Consider the following 19661-nt stretch of genomic DNA (forward strand, 5'->3'; position numbering starts at 1 on the left):
GCACACTGCCCCCTGTATATCCCCATCCACTTCCCCACACTGCCCCCTGTATATCCCCATCCACTTTCCCACACTGCCTCCTATATATCCCCAGCCACTTCCCCACACTGCCCCTTGTATATCCCAATCCACTTCTCCACACTGCCCCCTGTATATCCCCATCCACTTCCCCACACTGCCCCCTGTATATCCACAGCCACTTCCCCACACTGCCCCCTGTATATCCCCAGCCACTTCCCCACACTGCCCCCTGTATATCCCCGTCCACTTCCCCACACTACCCCCTGTATATCCCTATGCACTTTCCCACACTGCCCCCTGTATACCCCAACCACTTCCCCACACTGCCCCCTGTATATCCCCATCCACTTCCCCACACTGCCCCCTGTATATTCCCATCCACTTTCCCACACTGCCCCCTCTATATCCCCATCCACTTCCCCACACTGCCCTTGTATATCCCCTTCCACTTCCCCACACTGCCCCTGTATATCCCCATCTACCTCCCCTACACCGACCCTTGCATATCCCCATCCACTTTCCCACACTGCCCCCTCTATATCCCCATCCACTTCCCCTGCACTGCCTCCTGTATATCCCCATCCACATCCCCTACTCCGTCGCCTGTATATCCCTATCCACTTCCCCTACACCGACCCTTGTATATCCAAATCCACTTTCCCACACTGCCCCCTGTATATCCCCATCCACTTCCCCTCCACCGCCCCCTGTATATCCCCATCCTCCTCCCCTACACTGACCCCTATATTTCCCCATCCACGTCCTCTACATTGCCCCCTGTATATCCCCATCCACTTCTCCTACACTATCCCCTGTATATCCTCCAATCACTCCCCCTACACTGCCCCCAGTATATCCCCATCCACATCCCCACACTGCCCCCTGTATATACCCATCGACTTCCCCACACTGCCCCTGTATATCACCATTCACTTACCCTGCACCGCCCCTTGTATATCCCAATACACTTTCCCACACTGCCCCCTGTATATCCCCATCCACTTCCCCACACTGCCCCCTGTATATCCCCAGCCACTTCCCCACACTGCCCCCTGTATATCCCCACCCACTTCCCCACACTGCCCCCTGTATATCCCCAGCCACTTCCCCACACTGCCCCCTGAATATCCCCAGCCACTTCCCCACACTGCCCCCTGTATATCCCCAGCCACTTCCCCACACTGTCCCCTGTATATCCCCATCCACTTCCCCACACTGTCCCCTGTATATCCCCATCCACTTCCCCAGACTGCCCCCTGTATATCCCCAGCCACTTCCCCGCACTGCCCCTTGTCTATCCCAATCCACTTCCCCACACTGCCCCTTGTATATCCCCAGCCACTTCCCCATACTGGCCCCTGTATATCCCCATCCACTTCCCCACGCTGCCCCCTGTATATCCCTATGCACTTCTCCACACTGCCCCCTATATATCCCCAGCCACTTCCCCACACTGGCCCCTGTATATCCCCATCCACTTCCCCACACTGCCCCTTGTATATCCCAATCCACTACCCCACACTGCCCCCTGTATATCCCCATCCACTTCCCCACACTGCCCCTTGTCTATCCCAATCCACTTCCGCACACTGCCCCCTGTATATCCCCATCCACTTCCCCACACTGCCGCCTGTATATCCCCATCCACTTTCCCACACTGCCCCCTATATATCCCCAGCCACTTCCCCACACTGCCCCTTGTATATCCCAATCCACTCCTCCACACTGCCCCCTGTATATCCCCATCCACTTCCCCACACTGCCCCCTGTATATCCACAGCCACTTCCCCACACCACCCCCTGTATTTCACCATCCACTTCCCCTTCACTGCCCCTTGTATATCCCCATCCACTTCCCCACACTGCCCCCTGTATATCCCCATCCACTTCCCCACACTGCCCCCTGTATACCAACAGCCACTTCCCCACACTACCCCCTGTATATACCCATCCACTTACACACACTGCCCCCTGTAAATCACCATCCACTTCCCCGACACTGCCCCCTGTATATCCCCATCCAAATTCCCACACAGCCCGTGTCTCTCCCCATCCACTTCCCCTACACCGTCCCTTGTATATCCCGATCTCCTTCCCCACATTGCCCCCTTCATATCCCGATCAAGTTCCCCACATTTCCCCCTGTATATCCCCATCCACTTCCCCACACTGCCCCCTGTATATCCCAATCTACTTCACCTACACTGCCACCTGTATATCCTCATCCAGTTACCCACATTGCCCCCTGTTTCTCCCCATCCACTTCCCCACACTGCCCCCTGTATATTCCCATCCACTTCCCCAAACTGCCCCCTGTATATCCCCATCCACTTCCCCACACTGCCCCCTGTATATCCCCATCCACTTCCCCACATTGCCCCCTGTATATCCCCATCCACTTCCCCACACTGCCCCCCAAGTGTATCCTCATCCACTTCCCCACACTGCCCCCTGTATATCCCCAGCCACTTCCCCACACTGCCCCCTGTATATCCCCATCCACTTCCCCACACTGCCCCCTGTATATCCCCATCCACTTACCCTGCGCCGCCCCTTGTATATCCCAATCCACTTCCCCACACTGCCCCCTGAATATCCCCATCCACTTCCCCACACTGCCCACTGTAAATCCCCAGCCACTTCCCCACACTGCCCCCTGTATATCCCCATCCACTTCCCCACACTGCCCCCTGTATATCCCCAGCCACTTCCCCACACTGCCCCTGAATATCCACAGCCACTTCCCCACACTGCCCCCTGTATATCCCCAGCCACTTCCCCACACTGTCCCCTGTATATCCCCATCCACTTCCCCACACTGCCCCCTGTATATCCCCAGCCACTTCCCCACACTGCCCCCGGTATATCCCCATCCACTTCCCCACACTGTCCCCTGTATATCCCCATCCACTTCCCCAGACTGCCCCCTGTATATCCCCAGCCACTTCCCCACACTGCCCCTTGTCTATCCCAATCCACTTCCCCACACTGCCCCTTGTATATCCCCAGCCACTTCCCCACACTGGCCCCTGTATATCCCCATCCACTTCCCCACACTGCCCCCTGTATATCCCTCTGCACTTCCCCACACTGCCCCCTATATATCCCGCCACTTCCCCACACTGGCCCCTGTATATCCCCATCCACTTCCCCACATTGCCCCCTTCATATCCCGATCAAGTTCCCCACATTTCCCCCTGTATATCCCCATCCACTTCCCCACACTGCCCCCTGTATATCCCAATCTACTTCACCTACACTGCCACCTGTATATCCTCATCCAGTTACCCACATTGCCCCCTGTTTCTCCCCATCCACTTCCCCACACTGCCCCCTGTATATTCCCATCCACTTCCCCAAACTGCCCCCTGTATATCCCCATCCACTTCCCCACACTGCCCCCTGTATATCCCCATCCACTTCCCCACATTGCCCCCTGTATATCCCCATCCACTTCCCCACACTGCCCCCCAAGTGTATCCTCATCCACTTCCCCACACTGCCCCCTGTATATCCCCAGCCACTTCCCCACACTGCCCCCTGTATATCCCCATCCACTTCCCCACACTGCCCCCTGTATATCCCCATCCACTTACCCTGCGCCGCCCCTTGTATATCCCAATCCACTTCCCCACACTGCCCCCTGAATATCCCCATCCACTTCCCCACACTGCCCACTGTAAATCCCCAGCCACTTCCCCACACTGCCCCCTGTATATCCCCATCCACTTCCCCACACTGCCCCCTGTATATCCCCAGCCACTTCCCCACACTGCCCCCTGTATATCCCCAGCCACTTCCCCACACTGCCCCCTGTATATCCCCATCCACTTCCCCACACTGCCCCCTGTGTATCCCCATCCACTTCCCCACACTGCCCCCTGTGTATCCCCATCCACTTCTCCACACTGCCCCCTGTATATCCCCAGCCACTTCCCCACACTGCCCCCTGTATATCCCCAGCCACTTCCCCACACTGCCCCCTGTATATCCCCATCCACTTCCCCACACTGCCCCCTGTGTATCCCCATCCACTTCCCCACACTGCCCCCTGTATATCCCCATCCACTTCTCCACACTGCCCCCTGTATATCCCCAGCCACTTCCCCACACTGCCCCCTGTATATCCCCATCCACTTCCCCACACTGCCCCCTGTATATCCCCATCCACTTACCCTGCGCCGCCCCTTGTATATCCCAATCCACTTCCCCACACTGCCCCCTGTATATCCCCATCCACTTCCCCACACTGCCCACTGTATATCCCCAGCCACTTCCCCACACTGCCCCCTGTATATCCCCATCCACTTCCCCACACTGCCCCCTGTATATCCCCAGCCACTTCCCCACACTGCCCCCTGAATATCCCCAGCCACTTCCCCACACTGCCCCCTGTATATCCCCAGCCACATCCCCACACTGTCCCCTGTATATCCCCATCCACTTCCCCACACTGCCCCCTGTATATCCCCAGCCACATCCCCACACTGCCCCCGGTATATCCCCATCCACTTCCCCACACTGTCCCCTGTATATCCCCATCCACTTCCCCAGACTGCCCCCTGTATATCCCCAGCCACTTCCCCACACTGCCCCTTGTCTATCCCAATCCACTTCCCCACACTGCCCCTTGTATATCCCCAGCCACTTCCCCACACTGGCCCCTGTATATCCCCATCCACTTCCCCACACTGCCCCCCTCTATATCCCTCTGCACTTCCCCACACTGCCCCCTATATATCCCCAGCCACTTCCCCACACTGGCCCCTGTATATCCCCATCCACTTCCCCACACTGCCCCTTGTATATCCCAATCCACTTCTCCACACTGCCCCCTGTATATCCCCATCAACTTCCCCACACTGCCCCCTGTATATCCCCATCCACTTCCCCACACTGCCCCCTGTATATCCCCAGCCACTTCCCCACACTGCCCCCGGTATATCCCCATCCACTTCCCCATACTGTCCCCTGAATATCCCCATCCACTTCCCCAGACTGCCCCCTGTATATCCCCAGCCACTTCCCCGCACTGCCCCTTGTCTATCCCAATCCACTTCCCCACACTGCCCCTTGTATATCCCCAGCCACTTCCCCACACTGGCCCCTGTATATCCCCATCCACTTCCCCACGCTGCCCCCTGTATATCCCTATGCACTTCCCCACACTGCCCCCTATATATCCCCAGCCACTTCCCCACACTGGCCCCTGTATATCCCCATCCACTTCCCCACACTGCCCCTTGTATATCCCAATCCACTACCCCACACTGCCCCCTGTATATCCCCAGCCACTTCCCCACACTGCCCCTTGTATATCCCAATCCACTTCTCCACACTGCCCCCTGTATATCCCCATCCACTTCCCCACACTGCCCCCTGTATATCCACAGCCACTTCCCCACACTGCCCCCTGTATATCCCCAGCCACTTCCCCACACTGCCCCCTGTATATCCCCGTCCACTTCCCCACACTACCCCCTGTATATCCCTATGCACTTTCCCACACTGCCCCCTGTATACCCCAACCACTTCCCCACACTGCCCCCTGTATATCCCCATCCACTTCCCCACACTGCCCCCTGTATATTCCCATCCACTTTCCCACACTGCCCCCTCTATATCCCCATCCACTTCCCCACACTGCCCTTGTATATCCCCTTCCACTTCCCCACACTGCCCCTGTATATCCCCATCTACCTCCCCTACACCGACCCTTGCATATCCCCATCCACTTTCCCACACTGCCCCCTCTATATCCCCATCCACTTCCCCTGCACTGCCTCCTGTATATCCCCATCCACATCCCCTACTCCGTCGCCTGTATATCCCTATCCACTTCCCCTACACCGACCCTTGTATATCCAAATCCACTTTCCCACACTGCCCCCTGTATATCCCCATCCACTTCCCCTCCACCGCCCCCTGTATATCCCCATCCTCCTCCCCTACACTGACCCCTATATTTCCCCATCCACGTCCTCTACATTGCCCCCTGTATATCCCCATCCACTTCTCCTACACTATCCCCTGTATATCCTCCAATCACTCCCCCTACACTGCCCCCAGTATATCCCCATCCACATCCCCACACTGCCCCCTGTATATACCCATCGACTTCCCCACACTGCCCCTGTATATCACCATTCACTTACCCTGCACCGCCCCTTGTATATCCCAATACACTTTCCCACACTGCCCCCTGTATATCCCCATCCACTTCCCCACACTGCCCCCTGTATATCCCCAGCCACTTCCCCACACTGCCCCCTGTATATCCCCATCCACTTCCCCACACTGCCCCCTGTATATCCCCAGCCACTTCCCCACACTGCCCCCTGAATATCCCCAGCCACTTCCCCACACTGCCCCCTGTATATCCCCAGCCACTTCCCCACACTGTCCCCTGTATATCCCCATCCACTTCCCCACACTGTCCCCTGTATATCCCCATCCACTTCCCCAGACTGCCCCCTGTATATCCCCAGCCACTTCCCCGCACTGCCCCTTGTCTATCCCAATCCACTTCCCCACACTGCCCCTTGTATATCCCCAGCCACTTCCCCATACTGGCCCCTGTATATCCCCATCCACTTCCCCACGCTGCCCCCTGTATATCCCCATCCACTTCCCCACACTGCCCCCCAAGTGTATCCTCATCCACTTCCCCACACTGCCCCCTGTATATCCCCAGCCACTTCCCCACACTGCCCCCTGTATATCCCCATCCACTTCCCCACACTGCCCCCTGTATATCCCCATCCACTTACCCTGCGCCGCCCCTTGTATATCCCAATCCACTTCCCCACACTGCCCCCTGAATATCCCCATCCACTTCCCCACACTGCCCACTGTAAATCCCCAGCCACTTCCCCACACTGCCCCCTGTATATCCCCATCCACTTCCCCACACTGCCCCCTGTATATCCCCAGCCACTTCCCCACACTGCCCCTGAATATCCACAGCCACTTCCCCACACTGCCCCCGGTATATCCCCAGCCACTTCCCCACACTGTCCCCTGTATATCCCCATCCACTTCCCCACACTGCCCCCTGTATATCCCCAGCCACTTCCCCACACTGCCCCCGGTATATCCCCATCCACTTCCCCACACTGTCCCCTGTATATCCCCATCCACTTCCCCAGACTGCCCCCTGTATATCCCCAGCCACTTCCCCACACTGCCCCTTGTCTATCCCAATCCACTTCCCCACACTGCCCCTTGTATATCCCCAGCCACTTCCCCACACTGGCCCCTGTATATCCCCATCCACTTCCCCACACTGCCCCCTGTATATCCCTCTGCACTTCCCCACACTGCCCCCTATATATCCCCAGCCACTTCCCCACACTGGCCCCTGTATATCCCCATCCACTTCCCCACACTGCCCCTTGTATATCCCAATCCACTTCCCCACACTGCCCCCTGTATATCCCCATCCACTTCCCCACACTGCCCCTTGTCTATCCCAATCCACTTCCGCACACTGCCCCCTGTATATCCCATCCACTTCCCCACACTGCCCCCTGTATATCCCCATCCACTTTCCCACACTGCCCCCTATACATCCCCAGCCACTTCCCCACACTGCCCCTTGTATATTCCAATCCACTTCTCCACACTGCCCCCTGTATATTCCCATCCACTTCCCCACACTGCCCCCTGTATATCCACAGCCACTTCCCCACACTGCCCCCTGTATATCCCCATCCACTTCCCCACATTGCCCCCTGTATATCCCCATCCACTTCCCCACACTGCCCCCCAAGTGTATCCTCATCCACTTCCCCACACTGCCCCCTGTATATCCCCAGCCACTTCCCCACACTGCCCCCTGTATATCCCCATCCACTTCCCCACACTGCCCCCTGTATATCCCCATCCACTTACCCTGCGCCGCCCCTTGTATATCCCAATCCACTTCCCCACACTGCCCCCTGAATATCCCCATCCACTTCCCCACACTGCCCACTGTAAATCCCCAGCCACTTCCCCACACTGCCCCCTGTATATCCCCATCCACTTCCCCACACTGCCCCCTGTATATCCCCAGCCACTTCCCCACACTGCCCCTGAATATCCACAGCCACTTCCCCACACTGCCCCCTGTATATCCCCAGCCACTTCCCCACACTGTCCCCTGTATATCCCCATCCACTTCCCCACACTGCCCCCTGTATATCCCCAGCCACTTCCCCACACTGCCCCCGGTATATCCCCATCCACTTCCCCACACTGTCCCCTGTATATCCCCATCCACTTCCCCAGACTGCCCCCTGTATATCCCCAGCCACTTCCCCACACTGCCCCTTGTCTATCCCAATCCACTTCCCCACACTGCCCCTTGTATATCCCCAGCCACTTCCCCACACTGGCCCCTGTATATCCCCATCCACTTCCCCACACTGCCCCCTGTATATCCCTCTGCACTTCCCCACACTGCCCCCTATATATCCCCAGCCACTTCCCCACACTGGCCCCTGTATATCCCCATCCACTTCCCCACATTGCCCCCTTCATATCCCGATCAAGTTCCCCACATTTCCCCCTGTATATCCCCATCCACTTCCCCACACTGCCCCCTGTATATCCCAATCTACTTCACCTACACTGCCACCTGTATATCCTCATCCAGTTACCCACATTGCCCCCTGTTTCTCCCCATCCACTTCCCCACACTGCCCCCTGTATATTCCCATCCACTTCCCCAAACTGCCCCCTGTATATCCCCATCCACTTCCCCACACTGCCCCCTGTATATCCCCATCCACTTCCCCACATTGCCCCCTGTATATCCCCATCCACTTCCCCACACTGCCCCCCAAGTGTATCCTCATCCACTTCCCCACACTGCCCCCTGTATATCCCCAGCCACTTCCCCACACTGCCCCCTGTATATCCCCATACACTTCCCCACACTGCCCCCTGTATATCCCCATCCACTTACCCTGCGCCGCCCCTTGTATATCCCAATCCACTTCCCCACACTGCCCCCTGAATATCCCCATCCACTTCCCCACACTGCCCACTGTAAATCCCCAGCCACTTCCCCACACTGCCCCCTGTATATCCCCATCCACTTCCCCACACTGCCCCCTGTATATCCCCAGCCACTTCCCCACACTGCCCCTGAATATCCACAGCCACTTCCCCACACTGCCCCCGGTATATCCCCAGCCACTTCCCCACACTGTCCCCTGTATATCCCCATCCACTTCCCCACACTGCCCCCTGTATATCCCCAGCCACTTCCCCACACTGCCCCCGGTATATCCCCATCCACTTCCCCACACTGTCCCCTGTATATCCCCATCCACTTCCCCAGACTGCCCCCTGTATATCCCCAGCCACTTCCCCACACTGCCCCTTGTCTATCCCAATCCACTTCCCCACACTGCCCCTTGTATATCCCCAGCCACTTCCCCACACTGGCCCCTGTATATCCCCATCCACTTCCCCACACTGCCCCCTGTATATCCCTCTGCACTTCCCCACACTGCCCCCTATATATCCCCAGCCACTTCCCCACACTGGCCCCTGTATATCCCCATCCACTTCCCCACACTGCCCCTTGTATATCCCAATCCACTTCCCCACACTGCCCCCTGTATATCCCCATCCACTTCCCCACACTGCCCCTTGTCTATCCCAATCCACTTCCGCACACTGCCCCCTGTATATCCCATCCACTTCCCCACACTGCCCCCTGTATATCCCCATCCACTTTCCCACACTGCCCCCTATACATCCCCAGCCACTTCCCCACACTGCCCCTTGTATATTCCAATCCACTTCTCCACACTGCCCCCTGTATATTCCCATCCACTTCCCCACACTGCCCCCTGTATATCCACAGCCACTTCCCCACACTGCCCCCTGTATATCCCCAGCCACTTCCCCACACTGCCCCCTGTATATCCCCGTCCACTTCCCCACACTACCCCCTGTATATCCCTATGCACTTTCCCACACTGCCCCCTGTATACCCCAACCACTTCCCCACACTGCCCCCTGTATATCCCCATCCACTTCCCCACACTGCCCCCTGTATATTCCCATCCACTTTCCCACACTGCCCCCTCTATATCCCCATCCACTTCCCCACACTGCCCTTATATATCCCCTTCCACTTCCCCACACTGCCCCTGTATATCCCCATCTACCTCCCCTACACCGACCCTTGCATATCCCCATCCACTTTCCCACACTGCCCCCTCTATATCCCCATCCACTTCCCCTGCACTGCCTCCTGTATATCCCCATCCACATCCCCTACTCCGCCGCCTGTATATCCCCATCCACTTCCCCTACACCGACCCTTGTATATCCAAATCCACTTTCCCACACTGCCCCCTGTATATCCCCATCCACTTCACCTCCACCGCCCCCTGTATATCCCCATCCTCCTCCCCTACACTGACCCCTGTATTTCCCCATCCACGTCCTCTACATTGCCCCCTGTATATCCCCATCCACTTCTCCTACACTATCCCCTGTATATCCTCCAATCACTCCCACTACACTGCCCCCAGTATATCCCCATCCACTTTTTCTGCACTGTGCCCTGTATAACCCCCATCCACTTCCCCACACTGCCCCCTGTATATCCCCATCCACTTCCCCACACTGCCCCCTGTATATCCCCATCCACTTCCCCTACACCGACTATTGTATATCCAAATCCACTTTCCCACACTGCCCCCTGTATATCCCCATCCACTTCCCCGCACTGCCCCCTGTATATCCCATTTCCACTTCCCCGACACTGCCCCCTGTATATCCCCATCCACTTTCCCACACTGCCCCTGTCTCTCCCCATCCACTTCCCCTACACCGCCATTGTATATCCCGATCTACTTCCCCACACTGCCCCCTGTATACCACCAGCCACTTCCCCACACTGCCCCCTGTACATCCCCATCCACATCCCCACACTGCCCCCTGTATATACCCATCGACTTCCCCACACTGCCCCTGTATATCACCATTCACTTCCCCTTCACTGCCCCTTGTATATCCCCATCCACTTCCCCACACTGCACCCTGTATATCCCAATCTACTTCACCTACACTGCCACCTGTATATCCTCATCCAGTTACCCACATTGCCCCCTGTTTCTCCCCATCCACTTCCCCACACTGCCCCCTGTATATTCCCATCCACTTCCCCAAACTGCCCCCTGTATATCCCCATCCACTTCCCCACACTGCCCCCTGTATATCCCCATCCACTTCCCCACATTGCCCCCTGTATATCCCCATCCACTTCCCCACACTGCCCCCCAAGTGTATCCTCATCCACTTCCCCACACTGCCCCCTGTATATCCCCAGCCACTTCCCCACACTGCCCCCTGTATATCCCCATCCACTTCCCCACACTGCCCCCTGTATATCCCCATCCACTTACCCTGCGCCGCCCCTTGTATATCCCAATCCACTTCCCCACACTGCCCCCTGAATATCCCCATCCACTTCCCCACACTGCCCACTGTAAATCCCCAGCCACTTCCCCACACTGCCCCCTGTATATCCCCATCCACTTCCCCACACTGCCCCCTGTATATCCCCAGCCACTTCCCCACACTGCCCCTGAATATCCACAGCCACTTCCCCACACTGCCCCCGGTATATCCCCAGCCACTTCCCCACACTGTCCCCTGTATATCCCCATCCACTTCCCCACACTGCCCCCTGTATATCCCCAGCCACTTCCCCACACTGCCCCCGGTATATCCCCATCCACTTCCCCACACTGTCCCCTGTATATCCCCATCCACTTCCCCAGACTGCCCCCTGTATATCCCCAGCCACTTCCCCACACTGCCCCTTGTCTATCCCAATCCACTTCCCCACACTGCCCCTTGTATATCCCCAGCCACTTCCCCACACTGGCCCCTGTATATCCCCATCCACTTCCCCACACTGCCCCCTGTATATCCCTCTGCACTTCCCCACACTGCCCCCTATATATCCCCAGCCACTTCCCCACACTGGCCCCTGTATATCCCCATCCACTTCCCCACACTGCCCCTTGTATATCCCAATCCACTTCCCCACACTGCCCCCTGTATATCCCCATCCACTTCCCCACACTGCCCCTTGTCTATCCCAATCCACTTCCGCACACTGCCCCCTGTATATCCCATCCACTTCCCCACACTGCCCCCTGTATATCCCCATCCACTTTCCCACACTGCCCCCTATACATCCCCAGCCACTTCCCCACACTGCCCCTTGTATATTCCAATCCACTTCTCCACACTGCCCCCTGTATATTCCCATCCACTTCCCCACACTGCCCCCTGTATATCCACAGCCACTTCCCCACACTGCCCCCTGTATATCCCCATCCACTTCCCCACATTGCCCCCTGTATATCCCCATCCACTTCCCCACACTGCCCCCCAAGTGTATCCTCATCCACTTCCCCACACTGCCCCCTGTATATCCCCAGCCACTTCCCCACACTGCCCCCTGTATATCCCCATCCACTTCCCCACACTGCCCCCTGTATATCCCCATCCACTTACCCTGCGCCGCCCCTTGTATATCCCAATCCACTTCCCCACACTGCCCCCTGAATATCCCCATCCACTTCCCCACACTGCCCACTGTAAATCCCCAGCCACTTCCCCACACTGCCCCCTGTATATCCCCATCCACTTCCCCACACTGCCCCCTGTATATCCCCAGCCACTTCCCCACACTGCCCCTGAATATCCACAGCCACTTCCCCACACTGCCCCCTGTATATCCCCAGCCACTTCCCCACACTGTCCCCTGTATATCCCCATCCACTTCCCCACACTGCCCCCTGTATATCCCCAGCCACTTCCCCACACTGCCCCCGGTATATCCCCATCCACTTCCCCACACTGTCCCCTGTATATCCCCATCCACTTCCCCAGACTGCCCCCTGTATATCCCCAGCCACTTCCCCACACTGCCCCTTGTCTATCCCAATCCACTTCCCCACACTGCCCCTTGTATATCCCCAGCCACTTCCCCACACTGGCCCCTGTATATCCCCATCCACTTCCCCACACTGCCCCCTGTATATCCCTCTGCACTTCCCCACACTGCCCCCTATATATCCCCAGCCACTTCCCCACACTGGCCCCTGTATATCCCCATCCACTTCCCCACATTGCCCCCTTCATATCCCGATCAAGTTCCCCACATTTCCCCCTGTATATCCCCATCCACTTCCCCACACTGCCCCCTGTATATCCCAATCTACTTCACCTACACTGCCACCTGTATATCCTCATCCAGTTACCCACATTGCCCCCTGTTTCTCCCCATCCACTTCCCCACACTGCCCCCTGTATATTCCCATCCACTTCCCCAAACTGCCCCCTGTATATCCCCATCCACTTCCCCACACTGCCCCCTGTATATCCCCATCCACTTCCCCACATTGCCCCCTGTATATCCCCATCCACTTCCCCACACTGCCCCCCAAGTGTATCCTCATCCACTTCCCCACACTGCCCCCTGTATATCCCCAGCCACTTCCCCACACTGCCCCCTGTATATCCCCATCCACTTCCCCACACTGCCCCCTGTATATCCCCATCCACTTACCCTGCGCCGCCCCTTGTATATCCCAATCCACTTCCCCACACTGCCCCCTGAATATCCCCATCCACTTCCCCACACTGCCCACTGTAAATCCCCAGCCACTTCCCCACACTGCCCCCTGTATATCCCCATCCACTTCCCCACACTGCCCCCTGTATATCCCCAGCCACTTCCCCACACTGCCCCTGAATATCCACAGCCACTTCCCCACACTGCCCCCGGTATATCCCCAGCCACTTCCCCACACTGTCCCCTGTATATCCCCATCCACTTCCCCACACTGCCCCCTGTATATCCCCAGCCACTTCCCCACACTGCCCCCGGTATATCCCCATCCACTTCCCCACACTGTCCCCTGTATATCCCCATCCACTTCCCCAGACTGCCCCCTGTATATCCCCATCCACTTCCCCACACTGCCCCTTGTCTATCCCAATCCACTTCCCCACACTGCCCCTTGTATATCCCCAGCCACTTCCCCACACTGGCCCCTGTATATCCCCATCCACTTCCCCACACTGCCCCCTGTATATCCCTCTGCACTTCCCCACACTGCCCCCTATATATCCCCAGCCACTTCCCCACACTGGCCCCTGTATATCCCCATCCACTTCCCCACACTGCCCCTTGTATATCCCAATCCACTTCCCCACACTGCCCCCTGTATATCCCCATCCACTTCCCCACACTGCCCCTTGTCTATCCCAATCCACTTCCGCACACTGCCCCCTGTATATCCCATCCACTTCCCCACACTGCCCCCTGTATATCCCCATCCACTTTCCCACACTGCCCCCTATACATCCCCAGCCACTTCCCCACACTGCCCCTTGTATATTCCAATCCACTTCTCCACACTGCCCCCTGTATATTCCCATCCACTTCCCCACACTGCCCCCTGTATATCCACAGCCACTTCCCCACACTGCCCCCTGTATATCCCCAGCCACTTCCCCACACTGCCCCCTGTATATCCCCGTCCACTTCCCCACACTACCCCCTGTATATCCCTATGCACTTTCCCACACTGCCCCCTGTATACCCCAACCACTTCCCCACACTGCCCCCTGTATATCCCCATCCACTTCCCCACACTGCCCCCTGTATATTCCCATCCACTTTCCCACACTGCCCCCTCTATATCCCCATCCACTTCCCCACACTGCCCTTATATATCCCCTTCCACTTCCCCACACTGCCCCTGTATATCCCCATCTACCTCCCCTACACCGACCCTTGCATATCCCCATCCACTTTCCCACACTGCCCCCTCTATATCCCCATCCACTTCCCCTGCACTGCCTCCTGTATATCCCCATCCACATCCCCTACTCCGCCGCCTGTATATCCCCATCCACTTCCCCTACACCGACCCTTGTATATCCAAATCCACTTTCCCACACTGCCCCCTGTATATCCCCATCCACTTCACCTCCACCGCCCCCTGTATATCCCCATCCTCCTCCCCTACACTGACCCCTGTATTTCCCCATCCACGTCCTCTACATTGCCCCCTGTATATCCCCATCCACTTCTCCTACACTATCCCCTGTATATCCTCCAATCACTCCCACTACACTGCCCCCAGTATATCCCCATCCACTTTTTCTGCACTGTGCCCTGTATAACCCCCATCCACTTCCCCACACTGCCCCCTGTATATCCCCATCCACTTCCCCACACTGCCCCCTGTATATCCCCATCCACTTCCCCTACACCGACTATTGTATATCCAAATCCACTTTCCCACACTGCCCCCTGTATATCCCCATCCACTTCCCCGCACTGCCCCCTGTATATCCCATTTCCACTTCCCCGACACTGCCCCCTGTATATCCCCATCCACTTTCCCACACTGCCCCTGTCTCTCCCCATCCACTTCCCCTACACCGCCATTGTATATCCCGATCTACTTCCCCACACTGCCCCCTGTATACCACCAGCCACTTCCCCACACTGCCCCCTGTACATCCCTATCCACATCCCCACACTGCCCCCTGTATATACCCATCGACTTCCCCACACTGCCCCTGTATATCACCATTCACTTCCCCTTCACTGCCCCTTGTATATCCCCATCCACTTCCCCACACTGCACCCTGTATATCCCAATCTACTTCACCTACACTGCCACCTGTATATCCTCATCCAGTTACCCACATTGCCCCCTGTTTCTCCCCATCCACTTCCCCACACTGCCCCCTGTATATTCCCATCCACTTCCCCAAACTGCCCCCTGTATATCCCCATCCACTTCCCCACACTGCCCCCTGTATATCCCCATCCACTTCCCCACATTGCCCCCTGTATATCCCCATCCACTTCCCCACACTGCCCCCCAAGTGTATCCTCATCCACTTCCCCACACTGCCCCCTGTATATCCCCAGCCACTTCCCCACACTGCCCCCTGTATATCCCCATCCACTTCCCCACACTGCCCCCTGTATATCCCCATCCACTTACCCTGCGCCGCCCCTTGTATATCCCAATCCACTTCCCCACACTGCCCCCTGAATATCCCCATCCACTTCCCCACACTGCCCACTGTAAATCCCCAGCCACTTCCCCACACTGCCCCCTGTATATCCCCATCCACTTCCCCACACTGCCCCCTGTATATCCCCAGCCACTTCCCCACACTGCCCCTGAATATCCACAGCCACTTCCCCACACTGCCCCCTGTATATCCCCAGCCACTTCCCCACACTGTCCCCTGTATATCCCCATCCACTTCCCCACACTGCCCCCTGTATATCCCCAGCCACTTCCCCACACTGCCCCCGGTATATCCCCATCCACTTCCCCACACTGTCCCCTGTATATCCCCATCCACTTCCCCAGACTGCCCCCTGTATATCCCCAGCCACTTCCCCACACTGCCCCTTGTCTATCCCAATCCACTTCCCCACACTGCCCCTTGTATATCCCCAGCCACTTCCCCACACTGGCCCCTGTATATCCCCATCCACTTCCCCACACTGCCCCCTGTATATCCCTCTGCACTTCCCCACACTGCCCCCTATATATCCCCAGCCACTTCCCCACACTGGCCCCTGTATATCCCCATCCACTTCCCCACATTGCCCCCTTCATATCCCGATCAAGTTCCCCACATTTCCCCCTGTATATCCCCATCCACTTCCCCACACTGCCCCCTGTATATCCCAATCTACTTCACCTACACTGCCAAATGTATATCCTCATCCAGTTACCCACATTGCCCCCTGTTTCTCCCCATCCACTTCCCCACACTGCCCCCTGTATATTCCCATCCACTTCCCCAAACTGCCCCCTGTATATCCCCATCCACTTCCCCACACTGCCCCCTGTATATCCCCATCCACTTCCCCACATTGCCCCCTGTATATCCCCATCCACTTCCCCACACTGCCCCCCAAGTGTATCCTCATCCACTTCCCCACACTGCCCCCTGTATATCCCCAGCCACTTCCCCACACTGCCCCCTGTATATCCCCATCCACTTCCCCACACTGCCCCCTGTATATCCCCATCCACTTACCCTGCGCCGCCCCTTGTATATCCCAATCCACTTCCCCACACTGCCCCCTGAATATCCCCATCCACTTCCCCACACTGCCCACTGTAAATCCCCAGCCACTTCCCCACACTGCCCCCTGTATATCCCCATCCACTTCCCCACACTGCCCCCTGTATATCCCCAGCCACTTCCCCACACTGCCCCTGAATATCCACAGCCACTTCCCCACACTGCCCCCGGTATATCCCCAGCCACTTCCCCACACTGTCCCCTGTATATCCCCATCCACTTCCCCACACTGCCCCCTGTATATCCCCAGCCGCTTCCCCACACTGCCCCCGGTATATCCCCATCCACTTCCCCACACTGTCCCCTGTATATCCCCATCCACTTCCCCAGACTGCCCCCTGTATATCCCCAGCCACTTCCCCACACTGCCCCTTGTCTATCCCAATCCACTTCCCCACACTGCCCCTTGTATATCCCCAGCCACTTCCCCACACTGGCCCCTGTATATCCCCATCCACTTCCCCACACTGCCCCCTGTATATCCCTCTGCACTTCCCCACACTGCCCCCTATATATCCCCAGCCACTTCCCCACACTGGCCCCTGTATATCCCCATCCACTTCCCCACACTGCCCCTTGTATATCCCAATCCACTTCCCCACACTGCCCCCTGTATATCCCCATCCACTTCCCCACACTGCCCCTTGTCTATCCCAATCCACTTCCGCGCACTGCCCCCTGTATATCCCATCCACTTCCCCACACTGCCCCCTGTCTCCCCATCCACTTTCCCACACTGCCCCCTATACATCCCCAGCCACTTCCCCACACTGCCCCTTGTATATTCCAATCCACTTCTCCACACTGCCCCCTGTATATTCCCATCCACTTCCCCACACTGCCCCCTGTATATCCACAGCCACTTCCCCACACTGCCCCCTGTATATCCCCAGCCACTTCCCCACACTGCCCCCTGTATATCCCCGTCCACTTCCCCACACTACCCCCTGTATATCCCTATGCACTTTCCCACACTGCCCCCTGTATACCCCAACCACTTCCCCACACTGCCCCCTGTATATCCCCATCCACTTCCCCACACTGCCCCCTGTATATTCCCATCCACTTTCCCACACTGCCCCCTCTATATCCCCATCCACTTCCCCACACTGCCCTTATATATCCCCTTCCACTTCCCCACACTGCCCCTGTATATCCCCATCTACCTCCCCTACACCGACCCTAGCATATCCCCATCCACTTTCCCACACTGCCCCCTCTATATCCCCATCCACTTCCCCTGCACTGCCTCCTGTATATCCCCATCCACATCCCCTACTCCGCCGCCTGTATATCCCCATCCACTTCCCCTACACCGACCCTTGTATATCCAAATCCACTTTCCCACACTGACCCCTGTATTTCCCCATCCACGTCCTCTACATTGCCCCCTGTATATCCCCATCCACTTCTCCTACACTATCCCCTGTATATCCTCCAATCACTCCCACTACACTGCCCCCAGTATATCCCCATCCACTTTTTCTGCACTGTGCCCTGTATAACCCCCATCCACTTCCCCACACTGCCCCCTGTATATCCCCATCCACTTCCCCACACTGCCCCCTGTATATCCCCATCCACTTCCCCTACACCGACTATTGTATATCCAAATCCACTTTCCCACACTGCCCCCTGTATATCCCCATCCACTTCCCCGCACTGCCCCCTGTATATCCCATTTCCACTTCCCCGACACTGCCCCCTGTATATCCCCATCCACTTTCCCACACTGCCCCTGTCTCTCCCCATCCACTTCCCCTACACCGCCATTGTATATCCCGATCTACTTCCCCACACTGCCCCCTGTATACCACCAGCCACTTCCCCACACTGCCCCCTGTACATCCCCATCCACATCCCCACACTGCCCCCTGTATATACCCATCGACTTCCCCACACTGCCCCTGTATATCACCATTCACTTCCCCTTCACTGCCCCTTGTATATCCCCATCCACTTCCCCACACTGCACCCTGTATATCCCCATCCACTTCCCCAATCCACCCCCTGTATATCACCATCCACTTCCCCTTCACTGCCCCTTGTATATCCCCATCCACTTCCCCACACTGCCCCCTGTATATCCCGATCCACTTCCCCACACTGCCCCCTGTATACCAACAGCCACTTCCCCACACTACCCCCTGTATATACCCATCCACTTCCCCACACTGCCCCATGTAAATCCCCATCCACTTCCCCGACACTGCCCCCTGTATATCCCCATCCACATTCCCACACAGCCCGTGTCTCTCCCCATCCACTTCCCCTACACCGCCCCTTGTATATCCCGATCTCCTTCCCCACATTGCCCCCTTCATATCCCCATCAAGTTCCCCACATTTCCCCCGTCTCTCCCCATCCACTTCCCCTACACCGCCCCTTGTATATCCCGATCTCCTTCCCCACATTGCCCCCTTCATATCCCCATCAAGTTCCCCACATTTCCCCCTGTATATCCCCATCAACTTCCCCACACT

Source organism: Scyliorhinus torazame, chromosome 10 (assembly GCF_047496885.1).
Source record: "Scyliorhinus torazame isolate Kashiwa2021f chromosome 10, sScyTor2.1, whole genome shotgun sequence".
Taxonomy (NCBI): domain Eukaryota; kingdom Metazoa; phylum Chordata; class Chondrichthyes; order Carcharhiniformes; family Scyliorhinidae; genus Scyliorhinus; species Scyliorhinus torazame.